We start from the raw sequence: 27,974 nt of genomic DNA, 5'->3' as shown, positions 1-27,974 counted from the left end.
TGTGAGATTAACTTTAGTCATAATAATTAACTTAAATTCATCTTTACACTAAAAATCAATTATCATATAGTCAAAATCATTCTCAAAAGTCTGTCTTTTTGAGAATATTAGTTCTTCTACATGGAATATATCTTTGTTCTAAATATGAACATGATTTTATTAATTTTAAGGTAAAAAGTCAAAGATGTCATAACTTGGTGCATTCAAGTAGAAGTTATAAATTTTAAAGTTCTATATTTTGATTTTAAATCTAATTTTGTAAAAAAAGTCATTTTAAATTGCTCGCTTAAATTGGAATAGTGTTAAAATATTTTTACACAATAAAATCCATGACCACAAAATAATTTGAATTGCAAATATCTTTGGAAAAGATTAAATTTTTTATATTACTCATAATATTATTATGAAATATTAAAATTATTCTCTCAATTCAATTATTATATTCTTATTTCTCCAATTACTAGTCATAATATGTAAACTCATATTTTAAATTTACTTAAAAGAAATCAATATTCAATATAATTTTTACAATAGACACAGTTAAGACATTTATTTAGTTTAATTGATAATAAATTGATTATTACACATAAAATTTCTCAATTCATAAAAATAGCTTCTTAACTATTCAAAATCATAATCTAAGAATATTTTAATTTTACCTTCAAACAAATATACAACACATCATAAAAGACATCATATAAGTTCACTTTTATTTACTCTATAGGTAGGGACTCTAGCTCTACCAAGAGCTCTTGTTCTTGATTTAAATAGTAGTTATTGTTTGTCAAATTAAGATTTTAATGGTGATTATCAAATTTAATAATTTATATCATTCTTGCATTGAATTTTATAATTATTCATTTGATGTAAAATTACAATATAGATATATATCAATTTATTAATTGATATTATTTGTTAAAATTTATTATAAGAGGGGATATTATAGTGGCATGAATTCATTTGTTGCAGCCATGATACGTTACAAGGATTATTCTTTAATGTTGAATTACATTTTTTGGCCTTGCTTGCATGACACCTTTGCATCTCTATGCCTCTTTGTTGATTGTAATGATCAAATCTCATGGGATTTGATTTCTTAAAGTTGGCTGCATTTGTTTTGCCCTTCCTATCACTTCACTATCGCAAGTTGATTTCCAAATCATATTTTACTTTTATATTCAGTTATTGCTCTTTGCAACTCAACTCCACTTTGGTTGGGGTTTGAACTCCATAGTTTAAATATGAGTTATGTCTAAGCTATAAAGGCAAGTTGTAAATATATTTTTTGGGTTCTTCTTTGTTATTCTTTGGTTCATGCAAGCAGCCTTATGCTTTCTTATTGTAGCTTTCATTTGCCTTATATGAATAGAAATTTCAGTTTGCCTCTTCTCACATTTAGCTATATGTGCATATTTATTTCCTTATGTTGAATGCATTCTTCTTGTCTTTCTAGTGTCATCTATCTCATGAATGCTATATTGTGGAAGTCATTTTCCTTGTATTAGTTCATTAGTTTTGACCTATGTGTGAATTTTGGGAGATAAATACAGTTTAGATCTATGTATTTGGTCTTTTTATTCATATTTTGTGTAGTTGTAGGCATATTTGTAACCATAGTTTCTATCTTGGTGCATCACCCCCTTTCCCTTCAACAGTTTAATTTTATGCATTCCTTAGATATGTTTTCTCTCAAAGTGGTAGTGTAGATGCATCCTAATAATAAGGAAGTCAGCCTTCTCTAGTGATTTAGCCTTAGAAAAAAAGTCCCACGCTTGGATTTTGTTTCCATGTTACACAAGGTCTCTTGAGGGTAATACCTCAAGCAAGGGTGCAAACTTTTGTGTCAACACTTACTTCATTCTATCTTTCCCTAATCCTAAATCCCTACTTTTATAGCCAACATGACCACAAGTTGGCCTATCAAGAATTTTTTTACAAATTATAGGTCTACCCCAAAGAAGAAATTAGAACCCATCACATAAGAAAATTAACTTCCACAAGGACAAGAATATGGCTACACATGCCTTAGCAATGGAATCCCAAATGTGCAAAATTCTAACTTGTTATATGAAATTGTGTCTTGAAGCTAAACCCACACGTTACTTGAGTTGTCAAGAAATTAGCACACCAAAAAAAGAGGAATAACTTCTAAAAATTATTGAGTTATATTTTTCACTCTTAGACCAAGGATCTACATGATCCAAATATATTAAAAACAAATTTCTTTGCAAAATACTTGGTTTTCAAGCAAATTCAAACCTTCTACCAATGATTTTACCATGTCTCACACATACTAACATCTCAAGACTCTAAACCTAATTCATTTGAAAGCTATTTCAAACCCCTAAACATATAAGGATTCATACCCTTATCCTTTAACACATACATGTGACAAAGCTAGAAACAAAAAGAAAATTGTGAAGAATAATACCCATAATTTTGACCACTATTCAATAAATTTCAGTTTTCTCCCACATATAGTAGAGTTAGAACCTCCAAATAGATTTTTTGGAAAGTTAATTCAAATATCTATCCAACCATATAGGTTTTAGACCTTAACCAGGTTGCACACACACATGGGAACTAGACAACAGCAAACATTTTTTCAAAAATAAAAAATTCTCTCTTGTTTCTATATCCAAACCTATCAAAAAACCTTTTTCATTGTTCATAAATTTTCCCTATGGTATAATTCGACCAAAAAGGAATATATACATGTTACTCTTGGCTTTTTGAGCTCTTGTGTATTTAAAAGACTCTTAGACTTTTCAAATTTCTAAAATTTCCTAGTTTTAAAAGTGCAACTTTGTATTATGCAAGCAATATTAAACTACCATGCATTTCTATTTGTTTGATGTCTATAAAAAACTTAGATGATCCTAATATTGAATTAAAAAAATAATTAAATGATTATAGGTTAGTTGACAACTTGAACATGATGGCTTATGGGTGTGCCAAATCATGTAAGTGCCTTACAAAGTAAGCCTTTATTATAACTAAATACAATTAAAAGACTAAATGACATGAACACAACCTATCAAATATGAATAACATGATCTATCCTAATACATGATGGACACATGTACTTGTGGAAATAGAATTAAAAATAAAGCAACTCTTCATGTAGGTGCTCCTTTATCATACACACTAGAAAAAATTATCTCAAGCCCACTTGAGATGAGCTCTTGTAGAGTGGTACCCTTCTTCTTTATATCTTCCTCTATCATCTACATCAAAATAACCTTTGATTTTTACCAAGTACTACTTGTACTCCTTTCCTCTTGTCTTCTTCACTACTTTTATGTCAAGTTTTAAGTGTTGATTCACCCACACACCTTGCCTCCCACCTCCCCACCCCCCCCTTACTTCACTATTGTATTTCCAAAAATTGGTATCAGAACATAGTTCTATGGAGGTAAAGCTTTGTAGCTTTGAGGAAAGATCTTGGAAATGGAAATCTACAAGTTGGGAAAGATAATTGAGAACTAGAATATTGAAATACAACTTGCCCTACATCAGTTGAATGAAGCAAGAGATGAGTTAAAGTGATCATTGAAAAGAAGAAATTAGCTATTGAAGAGAATGACACACATTACCAAGAGATTGGCAATAGTGAATTTTTTGTAGATGGAAAAATAAGTGAATTTGATGCAGTAATTGTAGATCTGATGGAAAAGAATATAACACTAATTGAAGAGTTTAGAAGTCTCAAGATATAACAAGAAGTCTAATCAGTATTACTTTGTAAAGCTATTGAATAAATAAAGAAATCCATAGAAGACAAAGTCATGGTTGAATATGAGAAAAGGATTTCCATGAATATAGTAGAAGAGAAAACATCAAAGGTAAATAGTATTGCTAACATGCAATTAGAAACATTGAGCCACATGATGATTGCAAATCATGAACTAAATGCAAATGAAGTTGAGATCTCAACATTGAAGTTGTAGAATGAACAACTGAGACATAATCTAAAAATAGAAAAAGAGTTTGCTAAAATCTTCAACAAACCTAGTGAAGCTATCAAATACTTTGAGCAATTCATGAGATCTCCTAGATCCAATAGTGATAGTACTATATTAGGTTACACCAGTACTGAAGAAGGAGAATCATCCAAAAGTGGTGAAGAAAGAAGTAACAAAGGTAAGAACTCCAAGCCTACTTGTCATAATTATGGTAAGATAGGTCATACTACTAATGTTTGCATGAGCAAAACTTCAAGTTAGAAACCTAAATAGAAGTTCATGGGTTACTATCACAAATGCAACAAACAAGGACATTAGGCACATGAATATAGAACCAAGACTATAATCACACAAGGATTTGAAGGATTTTACTATAACTATCATAAGTATGGACATAAAGCATATGAGTGTAGATCCAAGCCTAAATCATCATCAAGCAAGCAGACAAAGGTAAAGAACAATGGTAATTCTTATAATTGGGATTATAATACTAGGTATAGTTGTCACTATTGTCAAGAGTATGGGCATGTTGCTGAAAATTGCATAAGAACACATTTTAGAAGTGACTATAAAAGATGGTTGAGTCAAACCACATATTTTAGCTACTTGAAGACTAGTCACATAAGCAAGTATTGTCCAACAATGTCAAAGGAACCTAGCACTGAGTTCAAGAATGGAAAAGGAAAGGAAGATTTTGAGAATTTTAGAGATGAGATGCACAAGACATGGAAGAGAAAGGAAGATTGAAAAACATCAATCTCAATTGAGGTCACTTCACCTAATCAGTCAGGTGATCACACCACTTCCAATTAAGCAATCAAGAGGTATGTTGGGACTAATACTTAAAAGGTATACTACACATTAGTTCAAAATATTTTTTTCTAAAAATATTATATATGCATAAAGTAAGATGCAAAGTGTTGGTTATAACCTAGAAGAAATCTTTAAGTTGTGATAGTTTTCGTGTTATTGCCAAGCATGAAGAGTTTCACTTTAGTGGTTGAGTGAAATGTTGGTTGATAGCGAGCTATCATCAATGATAGTGTTGGTCAAGCTTGAAGTAGTTTCTAAGCATAAAGGGAACTTCATGGAAGCTGAGTGAGTTGAAATCTCTATTAAAGTTGAGTTTATAGTTTTGTAAGAATGAAGCATTAAATGTGAGATTTTAAGGTCTATATGATCAATTTCTACTCATTTGACATCATTCAAATTTGAAGGAGAGCACAAAGAGCTAAGGGAAATTTTAAGAGGTCATTCCAAGTGTTTGCAAATAGGATTCAAGAGTTGCTTGACATTATCTTAGCAAATTTACAAAGGTATTTATTGTGTGTTGAGCTATATGGTTTGAATTTTTGCAAACCCTAAGTTTTCATAATGGTGTCTAGTTCTTTAGCAACTAAGGTTAAAGAGGGGAAGCAAGTTTTGAATGTGTAATTGATAAGAAATGAGATAAAATAACCAAACTTTAGAGTCATTCCTAATTGGTATGTTTGCCATTGTGCTAAAAGCTCAAGCTTTCAACAAATGTCACAAGCACCAAACTTACCTAGATCCATAAGAGGCAGTTAAGCCATGTCATGAACCCTAAAGGAGGTGCTAACCACCAAGTCAACAATCTCCCCCTTAGCACCAAGGAAGGGTTCTAGATGCACTGATGGAATGAAGGAGATCTCCCTAGATTTGAACTCATGACCCAAGGCTCTAATACCAATTGTTAGTATGTTTATCATTCTGTCAAAAGCTTGAGCTTTCAAAAAATCTCACAAACACTAGACTTACCTAGATCCATGATAGGTGGTTAAGACATATCACAAACTCTAAAGGTGTTTCTAACCACCAATTCAACATTCCTAATATTGCTTACAAGCAAGATCCATCTAGTGTGTTATCAATGATACCACCTCAAGTTTTGATGATTCAAGATGTGAGATGTTGCTATACATGTAAGGGGGGTAGCATAGGTGACATGTAGATTAGGGAAACCTATGGGAAATTATGTGGAAATGGAGCATTGAAAGATGAATTCAAAATTGTAGAGACCAAAGGGTTAATCTGTGCCCTAGATTTTCCCAATGTTTTCAAAATTGAATGGATAAAGATAGTTCTAAGTAGAATTAATGATAATTCTAAATGGTTAGAAAATAGATCAGTGAAAATCACCAATAAAATTGTATAAAAATTGATAGGGTATCCAACCCTTAACCAACATAAAACTATGAGGAGTGAATCTAAAGAAGTGATTGAGAAGAATACAGGGGTCGTGTGGAACAAATGAGGGATGAAAATTAACACTATATTAGATCCCCTAATTTATTTTGTAGTGAGGATTATAACGCACAAATTTTATCAATCTAGCAGGCTCAACAGTGTACCATGTATTTTTTTTGACATGGGATACAAGATAGTCAAGAAGGATTATACATATGACCTTGCCAAGTTGTAGTTGCAACAATTGATGGAAAATTTGGGAGCAATAAGGAAGACCAAGAGTGGTTAATACGAATTTGGTTCAATTCTTGTATGTATGTTCTTCTATGTACAAAATTTGTTTCCCACATTTGGTAAATTTAGATGGAAGACAAACAGATCCTGTTAGAGTAAATTGTTATTTTCCATTCCACTCTTACCATTTAACTCTTATCTTAAGTTTACCTAGGAGCCTTGTTTATCTTATTAGGCTAATAGTGAGTCACACATAATCATATATTTAATTCCTTATGGGAATTACACTTGTGTTTCCTACCTTTGGTAGGTTCCTAACTTTAACTCTTTCATATATAAATAGGCTAGCTCACATATATTCAATGTATTGAAATTTTGTATTCTCCAAATTGGAGATACATTCTAAATATAAGGATATCAAATTTCTATTGATGCTTAATTACATCAAGTTTTTCTAATTTGTTATTCTCCTTATTTCACTTCCATTTCTTAATCTATCTGTTTCAATATGATCTTGAATTTATGTCCATATTAACTCATTCTAACATGGTAATAGACATCTACCTCCAAATTATAACATGGTATCAAAGTAGTTATTGAAAGATTAAATTATTTTTTAGAGGCTTGGAAAATCTTGTATGCTCTTCTCTTGTGTTTCTTTATGATCTAGAGAATCGAAAAGGATTTATGAAGATCCATTAATCTCTTTTACACATATGTTGCTTTTCTTGATTTGGTGATTGCAACACTTTGAAGTATACACATCTAGAAGACAATGTGTAAAGAGAGCATTTTTCAGAAAGTGGGGCCCACTTACCTATGGGGACCAATTATTAGGGAGGTCCACCTTGAGCAGGGCCCACATCAAGCAAAAACCACCATCACCTCCCCATGTCAATCAGGCCCACCTCTAGCAATGACCATCTTCCTATTGGCCCCACCTATTTTGGGTTCTTCTTATAGTTGTTGATGAAATTCTATGTACAATTCTGAATTTTGCAAATTCTAAGGCATCATTCAAGCTTATATAGACACTTTTGCAGGTGTTTTCTTTTTTAACATGCATGATTTTGTTGTCTACTTGTCATATTTGGTATCAAATTTTGAGATATTATGGGAAAACATTGTACTTCAAATATTTGGTCAAAAATGGCCTAATTTTGTCACTTGTAGTTTATTAGATCCTTGAGTGATCTAGTGTCCTGATTATATGAGTCTCATTGCTTCAAATTTGAAGTTGAAATTATCAAAATTCAAAAGTCCACTTTGGTCCATTTTGGCAAGTGGCAATTGTACAAGCACTAAAATATAAAGTGCTAAAATCATCTGTTATGTGAGGGAGAATTTTTGATTCATTGCTTTTTTGGGGGTGCATTGATTTGTTGATCTCAATATTTTATCTAAGAAGTGCATCATGAATTATTTAATTACATTAACAAAAGGGAACTATAAGCAATAAAGTAAACTAGCAATTTCTCATCTAAATGGGAAAAAAATTATCATCCTACTTGTATGGAAATACAAATGGCTATCCTCCTTATGAAGCTTTCAATGTTATCTTTTGTAACATGGATATGAAGGTTATTGATTCCCTTGATGATAAGGAGGAGGAGACACAATATATCAGCAAGGAGCACAATTTTGCTCATGTTATTTGGATTGGTCTTTGAGAACTATATGGATATCAAGTGTTCCTCCACTACCAAACTATCCAAAATCTCCAAATTCAGTTTCTACTTCTCAAGTTAAGATCACTCCACTATTTTTGTTGATCATTCTTGTACTATTTTAGCCATTTTTGCCTATGATCTAGTACAACAAGAGATTTCTTGTGATTCTATTCCACAAGATATTTATTTTCTTCCTATCATAGTTCCTTCAGAGGACTTCTTGATAGATATTGCAAGCTTATTTGTGGAGTCCTACATTAAGGATTTGGATGACTATATTGTTGATATTCATCTTCTCTTTTTTGGCATGATCCTTCTACAGTTGTTGCTAGGGAACATACTATCCCTCATCTTCATTCTCCACTCAATTATTCCTTTGAGTTTGATATGATTGTGGATACTTTCTTACAACATTTGTAGGAGGTACCTCTCACTTCACAAGATATTTATTATCCTTCTAAGGAGACATTTTGTTCTTTGGAGTTTGATCCATATTCTTGTATGGATTAGTTACCGTTGGTTTTTTTTTTGTCACATTCTTCTATTGGGCATGATCCTGATTAGTTCATGGCATATTCATCAACTAAGGATATGGCAACACATCATCAAATTTTACAGACATTCTATTTCATTTGAATCACCTTCCATCTTCCTATCTACCATGGGAAGCCTTCATACACTTGTATTTGGTATATCTTCTTCTTTAGGGGAGAAATGTTATTTGGAGGCATGGTTATACCTTTTGTTTTCAAGCACTCACCATTCTTGTAGGAGATCATAAATTATGAGGGATATCATAACTCGTTATTTCCTTCCTATGGAGGTGATGGGGACACAACCCAAGCACAGAATGGACACAACAGGAAAGGAAAAATTTTATTAATTGTAAAAATATGCTAGTACACTTAGTGCAGAGAAACAGATTCCAAAACATGCCCTATGGGCTTACAATAGCATAAATCTGGAGATAAATTCTTCTCCCAGTACCTTCTCTCAAACTCCACTCCTAACTACCTTTTACAATGCCAGAAATGTTCTAAAATAGACCTCAGAGGGTTAAGGATAAAGAATACATTCTAGAAAGTGCTAGTTGGCATCCACCAACCAAATAGAAGGTTGTAGAAGTCACATTGGAAGTTGGCACAAAAAATTAGAAGAATCTAAAAACCATAACCAAACTTTCGGGAGGCATAACTTTTGAACCGTAGCTTCGATTGACAAACTTTTTACATTTCTGGAAAGCTCTCGAAGCACTCTATAGCCCTATGGACCAGCTTTGCTCATCCCCCATTTTTTGTCCCTATTTGAGGTCATTTAATGCCCCTAACCTAACTTTGAAGAATTCTTAGGATGTCTCCAAAAATCAAAAAACTGTGATAACTTTCGAACTGTGGGGCTTTTTGACCTGATTCTTTTTCTAGAATGCTCTAAATTACAATTACAATCATTCGACCAATTTACACCTTCTAGTTCACCAAAATGATGGCTCAATTACATACTCCTATTTTTTTGGCATTTACACGTATCCCAAGGTGATTAAAAACTCTAACCTAGAACACTAATAGTGGAATTGTGAGAGTTGGAACCTTTATTTGATCCAAATGGGTATCCAAAAATGAAAACACATGAAACAAAAACTAAGTCTAAGTACTTTTTTTTTTTGGGTGACACAGGATTACCCTTATACCTCTGGATGCTCCTGCATCAGATACCCAGGGTAGATTGAAAAGTGACACTGTCACTTTATGAATGGTAGAGGAAATCCCAAATGGGAAAGCTCAGTTTCTGAAATCCATGTTGAGTCCTCTACCGGTCATCCTTTCCACTTGACCAAATACTCTTCATACTACCTATTTCTGGTACTCTAGCCTACACGATGATCTAGAATGTCTTTTATCTCCTCCTTCTTAGAAGTAGGAATTGGACATGGCTCTAACATCAGCTCCTCATCTACACCATCATCATGATACTCTGTTAAGTCTACAATGTTGAAAATAGGAGAAATGTGAATATCATCTGGAAACTCCACCTCATATGCACTTCCTAAGTCATGTTTCTTCAAAATTTTGTAGAGGCCAAATTTCTTCATTTTCAGCTTGTTGTAAGTACCGGCTGGAAATCTTTCTTTTCTTAAGTGTACCATGACTAGATCCCCTACTTGGAATTCCTTATGTCTTCTCCTTTGATCAGACCTAGCTTTATACTCTTGATTCATCTTGGTAATGTGTGCTTGAACCTCCTCATGTAGATGCTTGATATGTTTAGCAAATTCTTCAGCTTTAGCACTTGTCCTCTCCCCTTGTTCTATCTTCCTTAATTCTGGTGTAGTCCTTGGGCTACTTCCATATACAATTTGGAATGGTGATCTACCAGTACTCCTATTTATAGAGTTATTGTAAGAAAATTTCACTTGTGGTAGAATCAAATCGCATCCCTTCGGCTTATCCCCAACTAAACATCTCAGTAAATTGCCCAGACTTCTATTTACCACTTCTATTTGGCCGTCAGTTTGTGGGTGATGTGTGGAACTGAATTTCAAGTCTATTCTCAACTTTTTCCACAATGTTCTCTAGAAATACCCCACAAATTTAGTGTCTCTATCAGAAACTATACTCCTTGGGAGACCATGTAGTCTTACCACCTCTTTGAAAAAACAAGTCTACAATATGGACACCATCATTAGTTTTGTGGCATGGAATGAAATATGCCATTTTGGAGAACCTATCAACCACCACAAATATTGATTCATTACCCCTTTGTGTCCTCGGCAATCCAAGAACAAAATCCATACTTATATCCTCCCATGGCTCTGATGGAATAGGCAATGGCTGATATAGTCTAGTATTGTGACTAAATCCCTTGGCAACTTGACAAATTTGGCAATTTTGTACAAACTTCTTCACTTCTTATGACATTTGAGGCCAAAAATAATGTTCTTTGAGAATGGAAATGGTCTTATCTTGACCAAAATGTCCTACCATCCCTCCACTATGTTTCTCCTTAATCAGATTTTCCCTCATGGAACTCCTTTGAATGCATAATTGACTGCCCCTGAACAACATACCATCCTGAATCAAATAGTCTAGCCACTTGGTTCTATCTACAGCAATAGGCTCTTTACAAGCTTTCCACACTTCAGCAAAATCAAGATCCTCAGGGTACAGATTCTTGAGTTCATCAAACCCAACTACTTCAACCTACATTACCATAAGAAACAACTATCTCCTACTTAATGCATCTGCAACCCTGTTAGATTTTCCACTTCTATGTTTGAACACAAATGTATAGCTCTGCAAGAACTCTACCCACTTCATATGCCTTTGATTCAATTTAGCTTGGCTATTTAGGTACTGTAATGCTTGGTGATCAATATATAAAACAAATTCCTTTGGTAATAAATAATGCCTCCATCTCTTTAAGGCCTGAACTATTGCATAGATCTCTTGATCATAAACAGAATACTTCTTTTTCGTATCATTCAATTTTTCACTAAAATATGCAATAGGCTTACCTTCTTGGCTTAATATAGCCCCAATAGCACTGCCACTAGCATCACAATCCACCTGGAACACCTTTCTAAAATTTGGAAGTCCCAACACAGGTTGTTACGTCTCCTTCTTCTTCATCATTTCAAAACTTCTCACACCTGCCGCAGTCCATTTGAACTCTTTTCTATCCCCTCTTATTGTATCAGTCAAGGGTGCACATATGCCACTGAAATTCTTAATGAACTTTCTATAAAAACTAACCAAACCATGAAATGATCTTACCTTAGTAGTAGACCTTGGAGTAGGCCATTCCAAGATGGCTTTTACCTTTTCTGGATCCATTTTGAGACCTTCAGGTGATATAACAAACCCCAAGTAGACTAACTCCCTTTTTGCAAAGATACACTTCTTCAGATTAAATAACAGTTTCTCTTCCCTCAACCTTTCAAGGACACTACAAATATGTAATAAATGTTCTTCCAAAGTCTTGCTGAAAATTAAAATATCATCCAAATAGACAATAACAAATTTTCCCAAGAACTTCTTAAGTACCTCATTCATAAGCCACATGAAGGTGCTCGGGGCGTTCGTCAATCCAAAGGGCATGACTAACCACTCATAAAGACCCTCCTTGGTCTTGAAGGTTGTTTTCCACTCATCTCCTTCTTGTATCTATATCTAATGATAGCCACTCTTGAGATATATCTTTGTGAAATATTGAGCTCCACTCAAGCAGTCCATAAGATCATCCATTCTTGGTAAAGGAAACTGATAATTGATGGTTATCCTATTTATAGCTCGAGAGTTTGTACACATCCTCCACTCTCCATCCTTCTTTGGTTCCAGTACTATAGGTACTACACATGGACTTGGGCTCTCCCAAATCAAGCCCTTCCTCAATAGCTCCTAAACCTATCTATTTGGCTCCTCAGTTTCAGTAGGAGTCATCCTCTGAGTAGCCTTGTTAGGAAAACTAGCTCCTGGGATTAAAACTATCTGATGACTGATTTGCCTTGCCGGTGGCAATCCTTCTAGAACATTATTAGAGATGACATCTCCAAATTCACCTAGCAAATCTGAAACTTCAAGTGGTATTTCACTACTACCTTCTTTATCTTTCCTAGGAATCAAAGCATAACACATATGTTGATGTTTCATGCCATCTAAAAACTTCCTTCCATCAAAAAGACAAATCCTAGCACTGCTACATACCTTTTTGCCTTCCTTTTTCATGGCTTTAGTTTGTGGCAAACTCCATCCTTTGTTAGAGAGTATGTGTTTTCATGACCATCATGTACTTCATGCCTATCAAATGCCATGGTCTACCCAAAAATAAATGGAAAACATCCATTGGAATAACATCACAGAGAACTTCATCATGGTAACTCCCAATTTTGAACTTCACTAAACATTGTTCACTTACCAAGTCCTTATGATCATCCTTCACCCAAGCAATCCGATAGGGTTGGGGGTGTTTCTCCCTCTTGAGCTTCAGATTAGAGACCATCTATTCTGATACCAAGTTATCAGTACTACCACCATCAATGATCACATCACAACACTTATCCTCACACTTGCACCTGGTATGTAATAAACTCCTCCTTTGTCCTGGTTCAATCTCGCCACTTAGTAAGACCCTTTCATTTACTAAAGTCTCTCCTCTTTTTGCATCCTCTAAATGTGATGATTGTGCATCCTCATCCACATGAGCAACCCTAGCTTGACCCTCAACTCTCCTATCTGTCCTTCCTTGTCATTGAGGGCATTCAAAGGCATGATGATCTTCTTCATCGTAATGGACACAAGTACCATGAAAGCCTCCTCTTCCTTTTCCACATCCTCTACCTCTTCCTCTTTGATTTCCAAAGTCTTGATCATGGGAGCGGTTGAAACCCTCATTCCTCTGGTTCCTGCTAGTACCCACATCTTCATTTTTCTTTTGGGTTTCATTTTGGCCTCCAGATGACCTACCACTACCCTTTCCTCCTTGACCATGCCCTCTTTGTCTCCCTTCAAATATTTTATTTAGAATCTCTTCAACTCGCAGGGCAAACTGGTATGCCTCTTCAACGCTGGTCATTCTTACCAGACTTAATTCCTCCTAGATGCTAGGTCACAACCCACTGATATAATGAGCAACCTTCTCCTTATTTGCTTCTACATGCCTTGCTCTAATCAAAAGTCAGTAAAACTCCTCTTTATATTCCTGGACTAATTTTTCTAGTTGCTTTAACCCATGCATCTTCTTAAACAAATCAAGCTCGTAGTCGATAGGAATGAACTACTTCTTCAATTTGTCCACCATGAGATCCCACCTTGTGATCTTATCCTTTCCTCTTCTATTTCTTTCCAATTGAACCTCTTGCCACTAGATTTTTGCATGGCTTTTTAGTTTGGCCTTTGCAAACTTAACCCTATCTGGATCCTTGATATCCTCATACTCAAAGTACTCTTCCAATTCATTGATCCAGTCGATCAACTCATTTGGTTTCAAATTTCTTGAAAATACACCCACATCAACTGTAGGTCTTTTCCCAAACTTAGTAATGGCCCTAAAAAGCCTTTCCTCTACCCAATTTAGAACTTCCCCATCAAATTCCCCTTCTGGTCCAATTTCTTCTTCTTCATTGTCATTCTCACTTTCGTCGCTTGCAGCAACATTTGTTCCTCTACGGAGCTCCTCCTGCAACACTTGTACCTACCTTTGGAGGGCTCTAACCTCCTGAGGATTAAGGGCTCTGACCCTTCCACCACACTCTCTTCATGGAGGCATCTTCTTAACTCAAACTCACAACCACACAGTCCTGGTGCAAACTGCCTCACAGTCGGCGATCTATCTACACACTCAGGAAAACCAGCTCTAATACCACTTGATGGGGACACAACCCAAGCATAGAATGGACACAACAAGAAAGAAAAAAATTTATTAACTATAAAAATATGCTAGTATACTTAGTGTAGAGAAACAGACTCCAAAACATGCCCTATGGGCTTACAATAGCATAAACCTGGAGATAAATTCTTCTCCCAGTACCTTCTCTCAAACTCCACTCCTAACTGCCTTTTACAATGCCAGAAATGTTCTTAAATAGACCTCGAAGGGTTAAGGATTAGGAATAAATTCTAGAAAGTGCTAGTTGGCATCCACTAACCAAATAAAAGGCTCTAGAAGTCACATTAGAAGTTGGCACAAAAAATTAGAAGAATCTAGAAATCGTAACCAAACTTTTGGGAGGCATAACTTTTGAACTGTAGCTTTGATTGATGAACCGTTTACATTTATGGAAATCTATTGAAGTACTCTATAGCCCTATGGACTAGCTTCACTCATCCCCCATTTTTCAGCCCTATTCAAGGTCATTTAATTCCCCTAACTTGACTTTGAAGCATTCTTAGGATGTCTCTAGAAACTAAAAAACTGCGATAACTTTTGAACTGTGGGGCCTTTTGACCTGATTATTTTTTTGGAATGCTCTAAATTACAATTACAATCATCCAACCAATTTAAACCTTCTAGTTCACCAAAATGATGGCTCAATTACATACTCCTTTTTTTTGGTATTTACATGTATCCCAAGGTGATTAAAAACTCTAAACCAGAACACTAATAGTGGAACTGTGAGAGTTGGAATTTTTATTTGACCCAAATGGGTATCCAAAAATGAAAATACATGAAATAGAAACTAAGTCTAAGTACATTTTTTTTTGGATGACACAGGATTGCCCTTATACCTCTGGATGCTCCTGCATCAGGAGGGACACTTTATTGTATATGCATGATGTATGTCATAATGGGGGGCCCTTTATTACTCCATCCCTCATGAATCTTACATTTTCATATCTCTTTTTGGGGGAGGGTTTTTCCCATGAGGTTTTCCATCTTTCTCCATTTTATAAGAGATTTCATATTGTACATGGGTAGCTAACATGGCCTAGTAGCTAGGAACATCTTGCATTTCATTTATCCTTGTGAGCTTTAGAAACTTTTCCTGAGTTGCACTTAAGGGGGCATGTTAGAGTAAATGGTTATTTTCCATTCCACTCTTACCATTTAACTCTTATCTTAAGTTTACCTAGGAGCCTTTTTTATCTTATAAGGCTAATAGTGAGTCACACATAAATCGTATATTTAATTTCTTATGGAAATTACATGTGTTTCCTACCTTTGCTAGGTGCTTAACTTTTTTAGGTGCCTAACTTTGGTAGGTTCTTAAGTTTGACTCTTGCCTATATAAACAAGCTAGCTCACATGTATTTAATGTACTAAAATGTTGTATTATAAATTTAAGTATATCAAATTTCTATTGATGCATAATTGCATCAAGTTTGTCTAATTTATTATTCTCCTTATTTCAGTTCCATTTCTTAATTTACCTCTTTCAATATGATCTTGGATTTATGTCTATATTAACTCATTCTAACATGGTAATAGACATCTACCTCCAAATTCTAGCAGATCCATTGCAATGCAAATTGGTGAGTTTATTAAGCATCTTAGAGAGAATTTTGAGTCTGTAATAATGAGCTACTTTGAAGATTTTAAATAGAAAATGAAGAAAAGACTGAGAATACTAGTTGAGAAACATTTCAATGATGTTTTCTTTCTAGTTGACATTGATTTTACATATGTTTAGGCTATAGTTCCAAGGGTAAGGTGGATAAGGTCACTAGGCTATGAGATCAATGTTGATGAGGCCTCTACAACAATCACAACATTACTTATAGAAGATGTAGATCCCAAGGCTACTCCCTTTGGCAATTATGATGTGGCTAAATCTAAGATAACAATGGATTTGAAGATAGCCTTAGTCATAAGAAAGAAGAATAAAATTGTCAAGAAACTCAAAGTGAAATTTGGTGAAGGGGTAGAAGAAAATGAAGAAGAAGAAGAAGGTGTTACTGCCCAAGCACCTCTAACCTTAACTAAAGGTCAAGTTGAAGACCAAGAAGAAGAGGTAGAAATTGAAGAAGGTGCCAAGGGAGAAGAAGCTAGTGAAGCACCTGAGACAAAGAAGAGGAAAGCAAAAACTCCAATAGTTAAAAAACCAAGGAAGGTTGTAAAACCTAATCCTATAGTTCAAGCAACTCAAACTAGCACAAGAGCTACCACCAAAAAGGCTCAAGAAATAGATAAGACAAAAGAGAAGAGGGCTAGTTCAACTACTAATGAAGTAGAGTCTAAGAAGAGGCTAAGGAGAAAATATATTGATTCAACTAAATCTGATGAAGAGAGGACCAAATCTGATGATAACAGCCAATTTTAAGTGGTAAGTCACAGCTCCTTGTTACATCTACACAATACAGGTGAAAACATAGGGAATAATGTCGATTTATCTAGTCTTACACATATTAACTTTGGTAAACTTGGAAAAGTTATGATGAACCAAGTAGAGGATTTAATATATGTCATGTTGACAATATTCAAATAGACTCCAATTAAGATTGCCAACTCATTACTGAAAGATCTATATGATAGAGTTGAGCAAAAATGGCAATATAGTCTTAATATAGATAGACAAATTAGAGAGGCTACACTTACACAAGTGATGCCAGAATTGGATAGGGCCATAATGAAAAAGGAAATAAATAAGCACACAAGGAAATTTGCACCAAAATATAGAGCATTTAGTATACTACATATTAAGATAATGGATGTTGTATAAAAGATCACTCAAATTTGGAAATCACTATATGGTTTGACATCACCCAAGCCAATAGAGAAGACACCTATTAAGGTAGGTGAGGACAAAGATGAACACCAACAAGTAACTAAGGTTACTACAATTGACACTGAGATAGTTGCACAAGAGGAAGGTGCTAAGACACATGAAGATACACAAGCTATAGCTAAGGATGAGAAGTAGACAAAACAAAGTGTAGAAGAGACTAATGTTGAGTGCTAGTCCTAAACAAGAGTTGAATACAAATACTGATACTATAAAGATTAAGGATTTTTTTTTATATTATCACTTAGAACATCAACTCCCTTATAGAGGAAGACTTGAAAAAGATACTAGTAGAATCCACTACCTAGGTAAAACTATGTGAACATCTTGTACTAGTAAGTATTGATGAGATTGAGAAGGTAGACAAGGCATCTACAGGGGAGGAAATTTAGACTTGAGAAACATCTACCACCCCTCCTAAATTCAAACTTGAGAAACATCTACCAAAACCTACATCAACCCTTGTAGTGTATCAAAGGAAAGAGCCATCCATGACCCATATTAACAAACTAGTACACAATGTGTTAGTACCAAAAAGTTGCTACATATGTACAAGATACAACACAAGTCACAACAGATCAGGAAGATACCCTTACACCTAAAGCACAAGATCAAGGTGCAACTGAGAATGTAGAGCAAGCCAAGGATAGGACTAAAGATATAGATTTGACTACAAAGCTTGAGGAGAAACTAGCAATAAAAACACTGGTGACCTTACCGACAACTATTACTTCTCCTAGTGAAGCTCTTCAAAAACTAAGTATAGAAGCTATACCCCTACAATCATCAAGGTTGGGTCTAAGAACATCCAAGGTATATTAAGTTACATTAATTGGTGATGTGACTTGGGATGAAATGATTGAGTCTCCCAAGTTTGATTTTGCAACTATCACTATTGAATAGATGAATGTACTACAAGATGCTCTTGCAAAGAAGAAAACCCAAGAACTACTCAGACAAGAACATAGGTAGAAGCAAGCATTGTTAGATATCAAGGAAATTTTTCTTGATGCATTTAGTCTACCAGCACTAGAAGAAACTAAGACAATAATAAAGCAGTTAACTAGCCTAGTTGAGAAGGTAAATGATGCAAACCTAAATTCAAATGTAAAGTTACTTGAATGGTTTCAAAGAAAGTTTCAAAATGAGGACAATGAAAAGATCTCAAGTGCTATTGCACTATCAAAAGTTTAGTTAGCAACCAATATTGACCTTGTGAAGAAGGTACTAGAGAATATTTTCTCTTTGTATACCAGAGTGTGCAATCCAACACTCTTCACACAGGAAGTTAGGAGACACATAATAAATTTGGACAGAATATGTAGTCAATTAGTATAACTTTGCCAAGGTCTCCAGCCCAAAGTGAGAAACATTTCAAGAATCTCTTGAACTCTCAAAGTTAGTCAAAAAATTTACATTTAGATGAAGCAAACATTAAGGCTAAACTAATCAGCATCTAGTCTATGCTAACTCCACATATGGAGATATTGCACAAGGAACTAGACTTTGTTGAAACACTCATGAAGAAAGATTTGTATCTTTCTACTCATGAAGGCTTAGTACACCTTGCTACCGAGCTAGCCATCCAAATCAAATCATTCAAGGTAGCTTATGATAATTGGGATGTCTCTTTGAAGATTATGCTTGAGATCCATAGAAATTTTTTGGATAAACACACTATAAGTGTATAACTCTTTGACATAAATGTCAAAAATGAGGAGAATAAGAAAAGAGAAAAATAAGAAAGGGGGAGTCATATGAGATAATGAAGAAGATAATATTTTTGATTGAGTCAATGTCAAAGATAGAGTATACAGTTTAGCTTATGCACATCTACTCAGTAGGAGAAATGATTTTCATTCAAGTACAAAACAACATAATAAACTTGAAGCCAATAGTGAAGGTAATTCTGAATAGAGTAAATCTATTTATGAGGGTAACCAGGCTATATCTAGTGGGGGTGATAAAGTAGAAGATAAAACTGTTGGGAACCCTGTTGAGAAGAGTAAGGAGGACCATATGGCTAAGACCGGTTCTCCTGTTAAGGGGATAGAGGAAGAAAAAAGGAAGGACTCTACTCACATAGAGGACTCTGTCAGGGCTCGAAAGGAGGATCAAATGGAAATGGAGGATAATAATGACAATGTCCGCTCCCCCCCACACAAGACTACTAAAGATGATAGTGATTCAATGCAGAGGGATACCATGCTCACCTTCTTGTATTCTGCAAAGGTTAAAGCTGACACCATGCTGAAAGTAGATTCTTGGATCTATAATGAAATGATGGGTTTGAAGAAAAAGGTGGAAATTCTGCAACAAAACCAGGATACTATCAATGCCAAACTTAGCCAACTAGAAGGGTAGATGGGAGACATCCCTAACAAACTTAACAACTATGAGCAGAACCTCAGAATTTTAATCAAGGAGAGTGGCACTAAGATGGAGCAGGTCACCTTGAGTATATGTGTGACCACTGCAAGCCTAAGCAAAAGGGCTAATGAAGAAATCACTTCGGCTGAGGGTCTGAGCAAAAGAAAAAGGTAGAGCTCAAGGAAGAGTGCAATGAAATTTGTTGCTACTTTGGTTGCTGATACCATTCAAGAGACTGTAGCAATTGGTAAGGAAGCTGCTAAAATGATCTTAGAGCTACAATAGTGGCTCTGGGTTGGGTTCTCTAGTTTTGTTCCTATCTGGTGCTAGTTACTGGTTGGGGTCTCTGGTCCTAGTTTTTGGTTGTTCTTGTTTAGACTGTTAGTGGTTCCAAGTCCCTGTAAAACCTGGGTTAGTTTGTTTTTGGACTTTTCTAGTGGTTTCAGGTCCCTATAAAACCTCATTTTGATATTGTTCTATAGTTTGTTGCAAGTTTCTTTTTCCTGTTGGGCTATAATGCTTTATCTTTCTACTTTTTGTTAAAGGGTTTTAGGGTCCCTTCAAAACCTACTTTTACCATAATCTAAAACAACATAATAAACTTAGGGGAGTTATTGAATTTTGAGGTATGAAGGATAAGTCAAGGTTTGCAAAATTTTGAAAATTTCTATATAAGTCAAACAGAGATATTGGATATTTGAGTTATGCTCCTAACTAAAGATTATTCATGCATGACCAAATTTTTTTGTCACTCATGTCAAAGGGGGAGATAGGTAATGTCATATTAGTTTTAACAATTGAGTGTCTATACACCTTAGTCATTTATAAGTTATGTATTTAGTTCATCCTAAACAAATAATGCATGCTAAGCATAACATGTCATGCAATGCATGCCGTGTCACTCAACTCTCAAGAAATAGTATGTACCAAGTGAGTCAAGTGCCAAGTAACTAGTAAGTGTCAATTTGCTAAAGTGTAGAGTAGATAGTATGTGCTAAGCTACAGAGATGCCAACTAATCAATGGATGCTAAGTCATTTAGAGGTTGAGTTATAGCATTGAAGTTGTAGTTGATGCCAAGCATCAGGGACTTCAAATGCCAGGTTATATAGTTTTTACATAGATGTTTGTAATGGCACAAACTTATATGTAAACCATTTTGGAGCCAACTTAAGAATTGGTTTACAATCTTAGATGATAAGGATGAATCTTTATTATGAATCCCTATGCAGTACATGCATCCAATCAAAAAAAGGGAAGGTTTAAGCAACTAGATGGATGAATTGCAATCACTGATTCATACCTAACCCTTAGTCACCTAGGTCTTTGTAATAAGGAAAAACACTAAGCAGTTTATGTGTGTGGAAGGAGAAAATAGAAGGTTTGCATGCACAAATAGAGCTTTCATGGTGATGAAGGAGTTGTGATTTGAGATACATTGTAGAATCAATTAAAGGGGAACAGAGGAAAGGAATTAAAAGATAGAAAATATATATCTAATTAGAAAGGATCAAGTAAACATTAGCAAAGAGGTGATCTATCATCAAGCAACTTAGGGCTAACCAAAGGATCATTGTTGAGACATTCTAATGTGTGAATTAGTTAAATCTCTTAACAAATTAGTCTTAACAAGCTATTATAAATCCTTTAACAAAGTTCTTACTTCATTGTAAGTTTAACAAGGTAAGAGCTAACAGTCTTTGTAAGCCTTTAATAGGGCAGACCTTTCACAAGGTAGATCATGTCTCATGATCAAAATATTATAACCTAAATTGGATACACTTTATTACTATAGTAGTTAAGATTTTTGGGTGTCATCTTACCTTCTCCTTGGAGGGTTTCTAGGTAACCAAATATCTCATGTCATATATGTGATTGAATATTTTACTTTCATACTATGGATGTATATGCTTAATTTGGTATTTCAATTTATATGCATAGATTGTGAGATAGATGTGTGGTGAATATTTTTTAGGTTAAAATTTTTAAGTGTTGATTCACCCCCCCCCCCCAAGAGTTTATTTCCCTATTTTATTTCCAACAGAAGGTACTAAAAGAATTAGAGAGTCTAAATGGAATTACCTTCCACTCATACAATCCATCATTGGTTTGAACATTGTCTTCTACTCATCTCTAGCCCTTTTCTTTATTTGATGATACCCACTCTTTAAGTCAATCTTGGAGAAATACTTTGCACCTCCTAAGCAATCAAGAAAATCTTTAACTCTTGGCATTAGAAACCTACATCTAATTGTAATCTAATTAATGGATCTTGAATAAATGCAAAATCTCCATGTTCATTCCTTCTTGGGTGCCAAAATAGTAGGTACAACACATGAACTTAAACTTTTTGCAATTAATCCAGAATCTATCAACTCCTTTATTTGTCTAGTAATCTCCTCATTTTTTGAGGTGTCATCCTGTATGGAGCCTTATTTGGTAAAGTAGCTCCTAGAATGAAAGAAATTCAATGAATAATGTCTCTTATAGGTGGTAAATACTTTGGTATACCTTCTAAAATCAAACCTCCATACTTATCCAAAAGTACTTTCACTTCACTAGGAATTGTCTTCTTTGTTTCAACCACCTTCTTATCATTTTCAATTGATCCTTTTATTTTTATTTTAGGTATCAAAAGGAAACAAGGTTTAAGCTCATCCTTTATGTCTTGTAAGAACTCCTTATCAATCATCATAATTTTGGCTCCCCTCTCTTTCTTCTCTTCCACTACTTCATGATCAACAAATGGAATCGATCTAATCACCTTTCCATCCTTCTTGATGGTGTATACATTAATTTTTACATTGTTTTACAGTGTTTATAAGTCATATTTCTAAGGCCTACCAAAAAATAGGTGGCATGCATCCATGTCAACTATATCAAAAAAAAAAAAATTGTCCTTATACTTTCCAATCTAAAAATTAACCCATGCTTGCTCACTTACAAGAGCTTATTGACCCTTTATTATCCATGAAGCCTTAGGGGGAAAAGGATGAGGTACTCTTCTAAGTTTTTACTTTTGGAAAATCTCAAGATATAACTAAATTTTTAGTAGATGCCAAGTCAATAATGACTTTACATACCTTATGTCCTGATTTGTAGGCAATCCTAGAGATGGTCTTCCTTTATGGTGGTTCCATGGTAGTAGGTACCTACAAAATTGTTCTTCTCATCATCAAATTTTCTCCTCTTTGAGGTGCACTATCTAAATCAGCCATCTCCTTCTATTGGTATTCATCGCCTTGTACCAAATGTGTTCTTCTTTCACCTTGTGAACTTGTACTAGTTATAATTGGGCACCTAGATACATAATATCCCTCCTTATTACAATCAAATCAAGTTATTGGTCTTTCCCTTCTACTATCTAATCTACCTCTTTAATTTCCTCTTCTACCTCTAAAATTTCCTTTACTTTGACTGGTTTCTTGCTCTATCTCCTTATGATCTACATGGATTTTTCCTCTTCCTTGGAAGTTGCCTCTTCCCCTTTGGTTTCTTCCTCTTCCTTTGCTATTTTTCTCTTGTCTTCTCTTCAATTTAATTCTTATTGATAACATAAATGAACTATATCAAAACACAATAGATTAATTTATTCTTGAATGTTCAACCTTAATCCATTGAGGTATCTACCAACTTTCACACATTTGCATTCACCTTGTTTTGCCCTTAGGCTCAATTTTTGGAATTATTTAGTTTAAGTTGTGACATCTAGATCCTTTTGTCTTAAAATTTGTCTCCTCTTATGTAGTTATATTTCATAATCCTCAAGTAGGTAATTTCTCTTACCTTGGTACTCATCCTACCCCATGAATTTATCATGTTCTTACCTTCTTTGACTCTTTTCTCCTTGGGTGAAATTCCACCAAGTGAGGGCTACTCCCTTTAATTTTTACTTGAAAATATTTTCCTTATCTTTCTCTACTACATTTTCACATTCAAAGTAGTTGTTCAATGATTATATCCAATCTACAATAGCATCAACAACCATCTTGCCTAAAAAGATGGGTAGGTCACCTTTGGCATCCTTCTTGCCAACTCTTCAAGGGCTTCGATGAAGTATCTTTGGTTTGTAGGAAAGTTAACCCCCTCATGCTCAAGAGAATTTTCTTCTTCCCCTTCTTCCTTTTTCTCTAAGGAAATCTTTACTCTTTTCTGCACCTATCCCTTTAACTTCTCAAGTTCATCCAATAACCACTTATTGGTTTTCTCTTATTCTTGCATATATTCTTTGCCAATTCAACATTGGTAACCATGAAAGATATCTCAGCTTTAGACTCTGATTCTGACATAAAACCCAATTTCTTTAGGAGCTTTCCCCAATCTATGATACCAATAATGATGCAGAGATATCAAAAACAAAGTTTTTTGCAAAACTCTTAGTTTGCAAGAAAATTCAAACCTTCTATCAAAGATTTTATCATATCTCACACATACCAACATCTCAAGACTTCAAACCTAATTTATTTGAAATATATTTCAACCCCCTCAACATTTATGAAGGATTCAAACCCTTATCCTTTCACACATACATGTGACAAAGCTAGAAACAACAACAAAAATGTGAAGAACAATACCTAGAATTTTAACCATTGTTCAATAAATTTTATTTTTCTCCCTCATACGAAAGAGTTAGAACCTCCAACTTGATTTTTTAGAAAGTTAATTAAAATATATATCCAACCATATGGGTTTTAGACCTTAACCAAGTTGAACACACACATGGGAACCAGACAGTGACAAATATTTTTTTTAGAAATTAGAAATTCTTTCTTAGTTCTATATCTAAACTTGTCAAAAAACCTTTTTCGATATCTATAGATTTTCCATATGATATAATTTGACCAAAAAAGAATATATACATGTGACTCTTGGATTTTTGATCTATTGTGTATTTAAAAGACTCTTAGACTTCTAAAATTTCTAGAATTTCCTAGTTATAAAGTGCAACTTTGTATTATTCAAGCAAGATTAAACAACAATGCATTTTTAGTTGTGCGACCCCTATAAAAAAACTTAGATGATCCTAATATTGAAATAATGAACTAATTAAATTCTTATAGGATAGTTGACAACTTAACATGATGGCTTATATGTTTGTGAAATTGTAATGCCCCGCCAAGGGATCCAAAAGAAATAACCTAAAGTTTTACTAAGTTTGGTAGCATTTTTTTTTTAAACATGAAAGATAAACCATTCACATCAAACACATAATAGCAGAAGAAATAATAGAGATTCAACTAAGAGCATACATAATAGGTTACATTCCTTAAGGATCCCATGAGGTTGAATCACGTTTAAATCTAATCTAATACTAATTCCATCAAATACCACATCCATATGAAAGAATAATGAAAATTCCAATGTCCATTTAATATACATTTGCTCTGAATGCCTTTTAGAAAATTAATTCAGAATGCTCATTCATCCACTATACAAGTCACAGGGTATGAAAGGCTTAAAAGAATATACATATGTAAAAATAGAAATACATCATCCTCTTTGGATCCATGATATGAACAATAAAATAAATTAAATCATCCACCATACATAATACATCCATACATCAAAAGATATAACATCCATCATAAAATATAACCATCCATCATAATGATCCATGAACAAAATGAAGGTAAATGCCAACAAAGAAAGCTCCAGCCACGGCAACTACGGACAGATCTCAATGGTAAGAGGGAAAAAAAACTACCACCCAACCATGTGGAACTTAAATGGTCCACTCTCACCATGTTGAGGAGATAGTCTCAAGTCCCAAACCGGATATCAAACCACATAACACAAAAACTCTCTAAGTCCAAGAAATCCTAAAAGTATACTAACTCAAAGATTCCAACACATAGATCGACATCTAGACCCATAGGGACACAAAGACACATGGGTATCTACTATGTAAGCAAGAAAGTGTCATCACACAAATCACGTTTAGAGTTACCCAAGTAGTCCCTTAGGACTCCCGAGTCCCTAGTGATCCCTGCAGCCACTAGTATCCTCTCTTATAGACAAGGCATACTAAGGAATGCAAGTTTGTAACCAAGCGTTCTCTCTACTCTCATCCTAGTCTATACTAGCACTTGAGGCATGGGAAAGAACATACAATTATCTCTTATTAGGTTCATTTAAGTTTGTATTAAGTGTAAAGTTATCACTTATTAAACAACTTACAATGGGTTTCCCCCAGGACCACTTAGGGTACCCAACCCCCATTGCAAGCCACTTCCCAACACTGTATATAGATAACCTACCCTAAGTTCATGAAATAAAAAATCACAAAATCACAATAAAATTGCCTCAATCATATACAAGTGACTGGGTAGCATCATAAAGATAATCATCATATCACATCAATTCTCTATGCGCAACTGGAAAGCAACCAAGATAAGTCACAATAACAATCTGTTCTCAATTAGCAACTGGAAAGTAATAAAGATAAATCATAGTATCTATCAGTTCTTAGCAAGCAACTGGAAAATAACCCAACAATACTAATCAATGACTCAGAATGGTTAAATCAGGTATCTCATAGCATATATCCCGTTATCCCACAAAGACACTGAAACATAGTAACCAACAATAAACACATACTCATTATAAGCATACCATCACATACATGGTTGAGCAATAATGATCGAGATCGATTCAACATGATACCACACTCACAAAACCCCCAAGCCTCTCGTAGATGTCCTATAACTAGTCAAAAATCTAGTCAACCCAAAAACCCCAAACATAAATAGCATAAAGAAAACAAGATACAAGCACATGTTTCAATTTGTTGAAAGCACATAGTTAAGTTAAATGTGGGGTTTCAATTTCCATTTCAGAGTTCACTAACAAGTGAAGAAATATTTCCTTCGTTTTTCTTATAATAAACTCAAGTATTAGCTTAAGTAAAAAAAAGATTTACCCCATAATTTAAAAATCAATTTTCTAAATTTACTAAGGTAAATATTATATTTGCTTTTAAGTTTGCTAAGGTAAGATTCCCGTTGATTCACATTAATCAAGACTTAAATTAAATATTAACATAATTTATAATAATTAATTAATTTAATAATAATAATTTATTAAAACATAATTTTAAATCATTATAATAACTCATCATTATTTAATAATTTAAAACTGATTAACACATATTAATTAGTATTTTCATAATTATTAAATAACATATATAATACTTTATTTATATATATATATATAATTTAATAAAAACTATTATCAAACTTAATAAATCTTAAACTTTATAAAAAAAATTTAAAAAAACTTTTAAAAAAAACAAAGCAATTTTAATTATTATCAAGGCTTAAATAAGAAGCCATGCGACCCTGCCCTTTGTCGTAGAGCCTATGACAGTAGTCGCAATACTGGCGACAATGGGTACGGCTTCCGCCGGTGTAGGACAATGGAGATGGGGTGGGGTAAAACCCCCCCTCCCTATATATATATATATATATATATATATTTATTTATTTATTTATTTATTTATTTTATTTTTTATTTTTTAATTTTTTTTTTTTTAAATTCATTCCTTTTATATAAAATGCATTTTTTTTAAATTAAAACATTTCCCATCAAAATTTGTACAATCTATTTGCAATAGATTTTGAAATAATAAAATTTAGTAAACAAATTTATTTATAGAGAACATACATACATACATACATACATACATACATACATACATACATACATACATACATACATACATACATACATATATATATATATATATATATATATATATATCAAATTCAAGAATGAATCCAATAGATGAAAAATAGTGTACCTATCTATTTTTTTTATTTTTTTTAAATTTACAATTAAAATTCAAACCCTTTTTGGTAAATTTCTCAAACTAGAATCTATTGGAAGAAAAATTATATTGAACAAACAAAACATTCCATGTACAAAGAAATTTCCAAATATCCCGAATGCACCACATGATATATTCTTCACCAAAATTATCCAAACAATCATCTAACAAACACAAAGAAGACAGGATAGAAAAGAGCACATTTAAACTATGTGAAATTCACAAGCATCTACCTAGACACTAATGCTAAATCACTACACCCTAGAAAACTGTAGAGAACAATTCCCCTTTCAAAACTTTCTCCTTTCTGAAAATTTTTCCCTTCTCCAAAATTCGTAGTCCCTTGAAAATGAATCCCCAAATTGTGATAAGGAGTTCTCTCCCTAAAATTGAGGCACTAATTGTGTGTTCACCCTAGAGAACTCTTTTCTCACAACGTTTTAACTCTTTATCAACTTTTATTTACAAGTCTTTTTTTTATCTTTACCA

The sequence above is a fragment of the Cupressus sempervirens genome, chromosome 9 (genome assembly GCF_028749045.1).
Source record: "Cupressus sempervirens isolate cs-2001-9-10 chromosome 9, ASM2874904v1, whole genome shotgun sequence".
Taxonomy (NCBI): domain Eukaryota; kingdom Viridiplantae; phylum Streptophyta; class Pinopsida; order Cupressales; family Cupressaceae; genus Cupressus; species Cupressus sempervirens.
The sequence above is the reverse complement of the archived record's forward strand: the minus strand, read 5'-3'. Positions refer to the sequence as shown.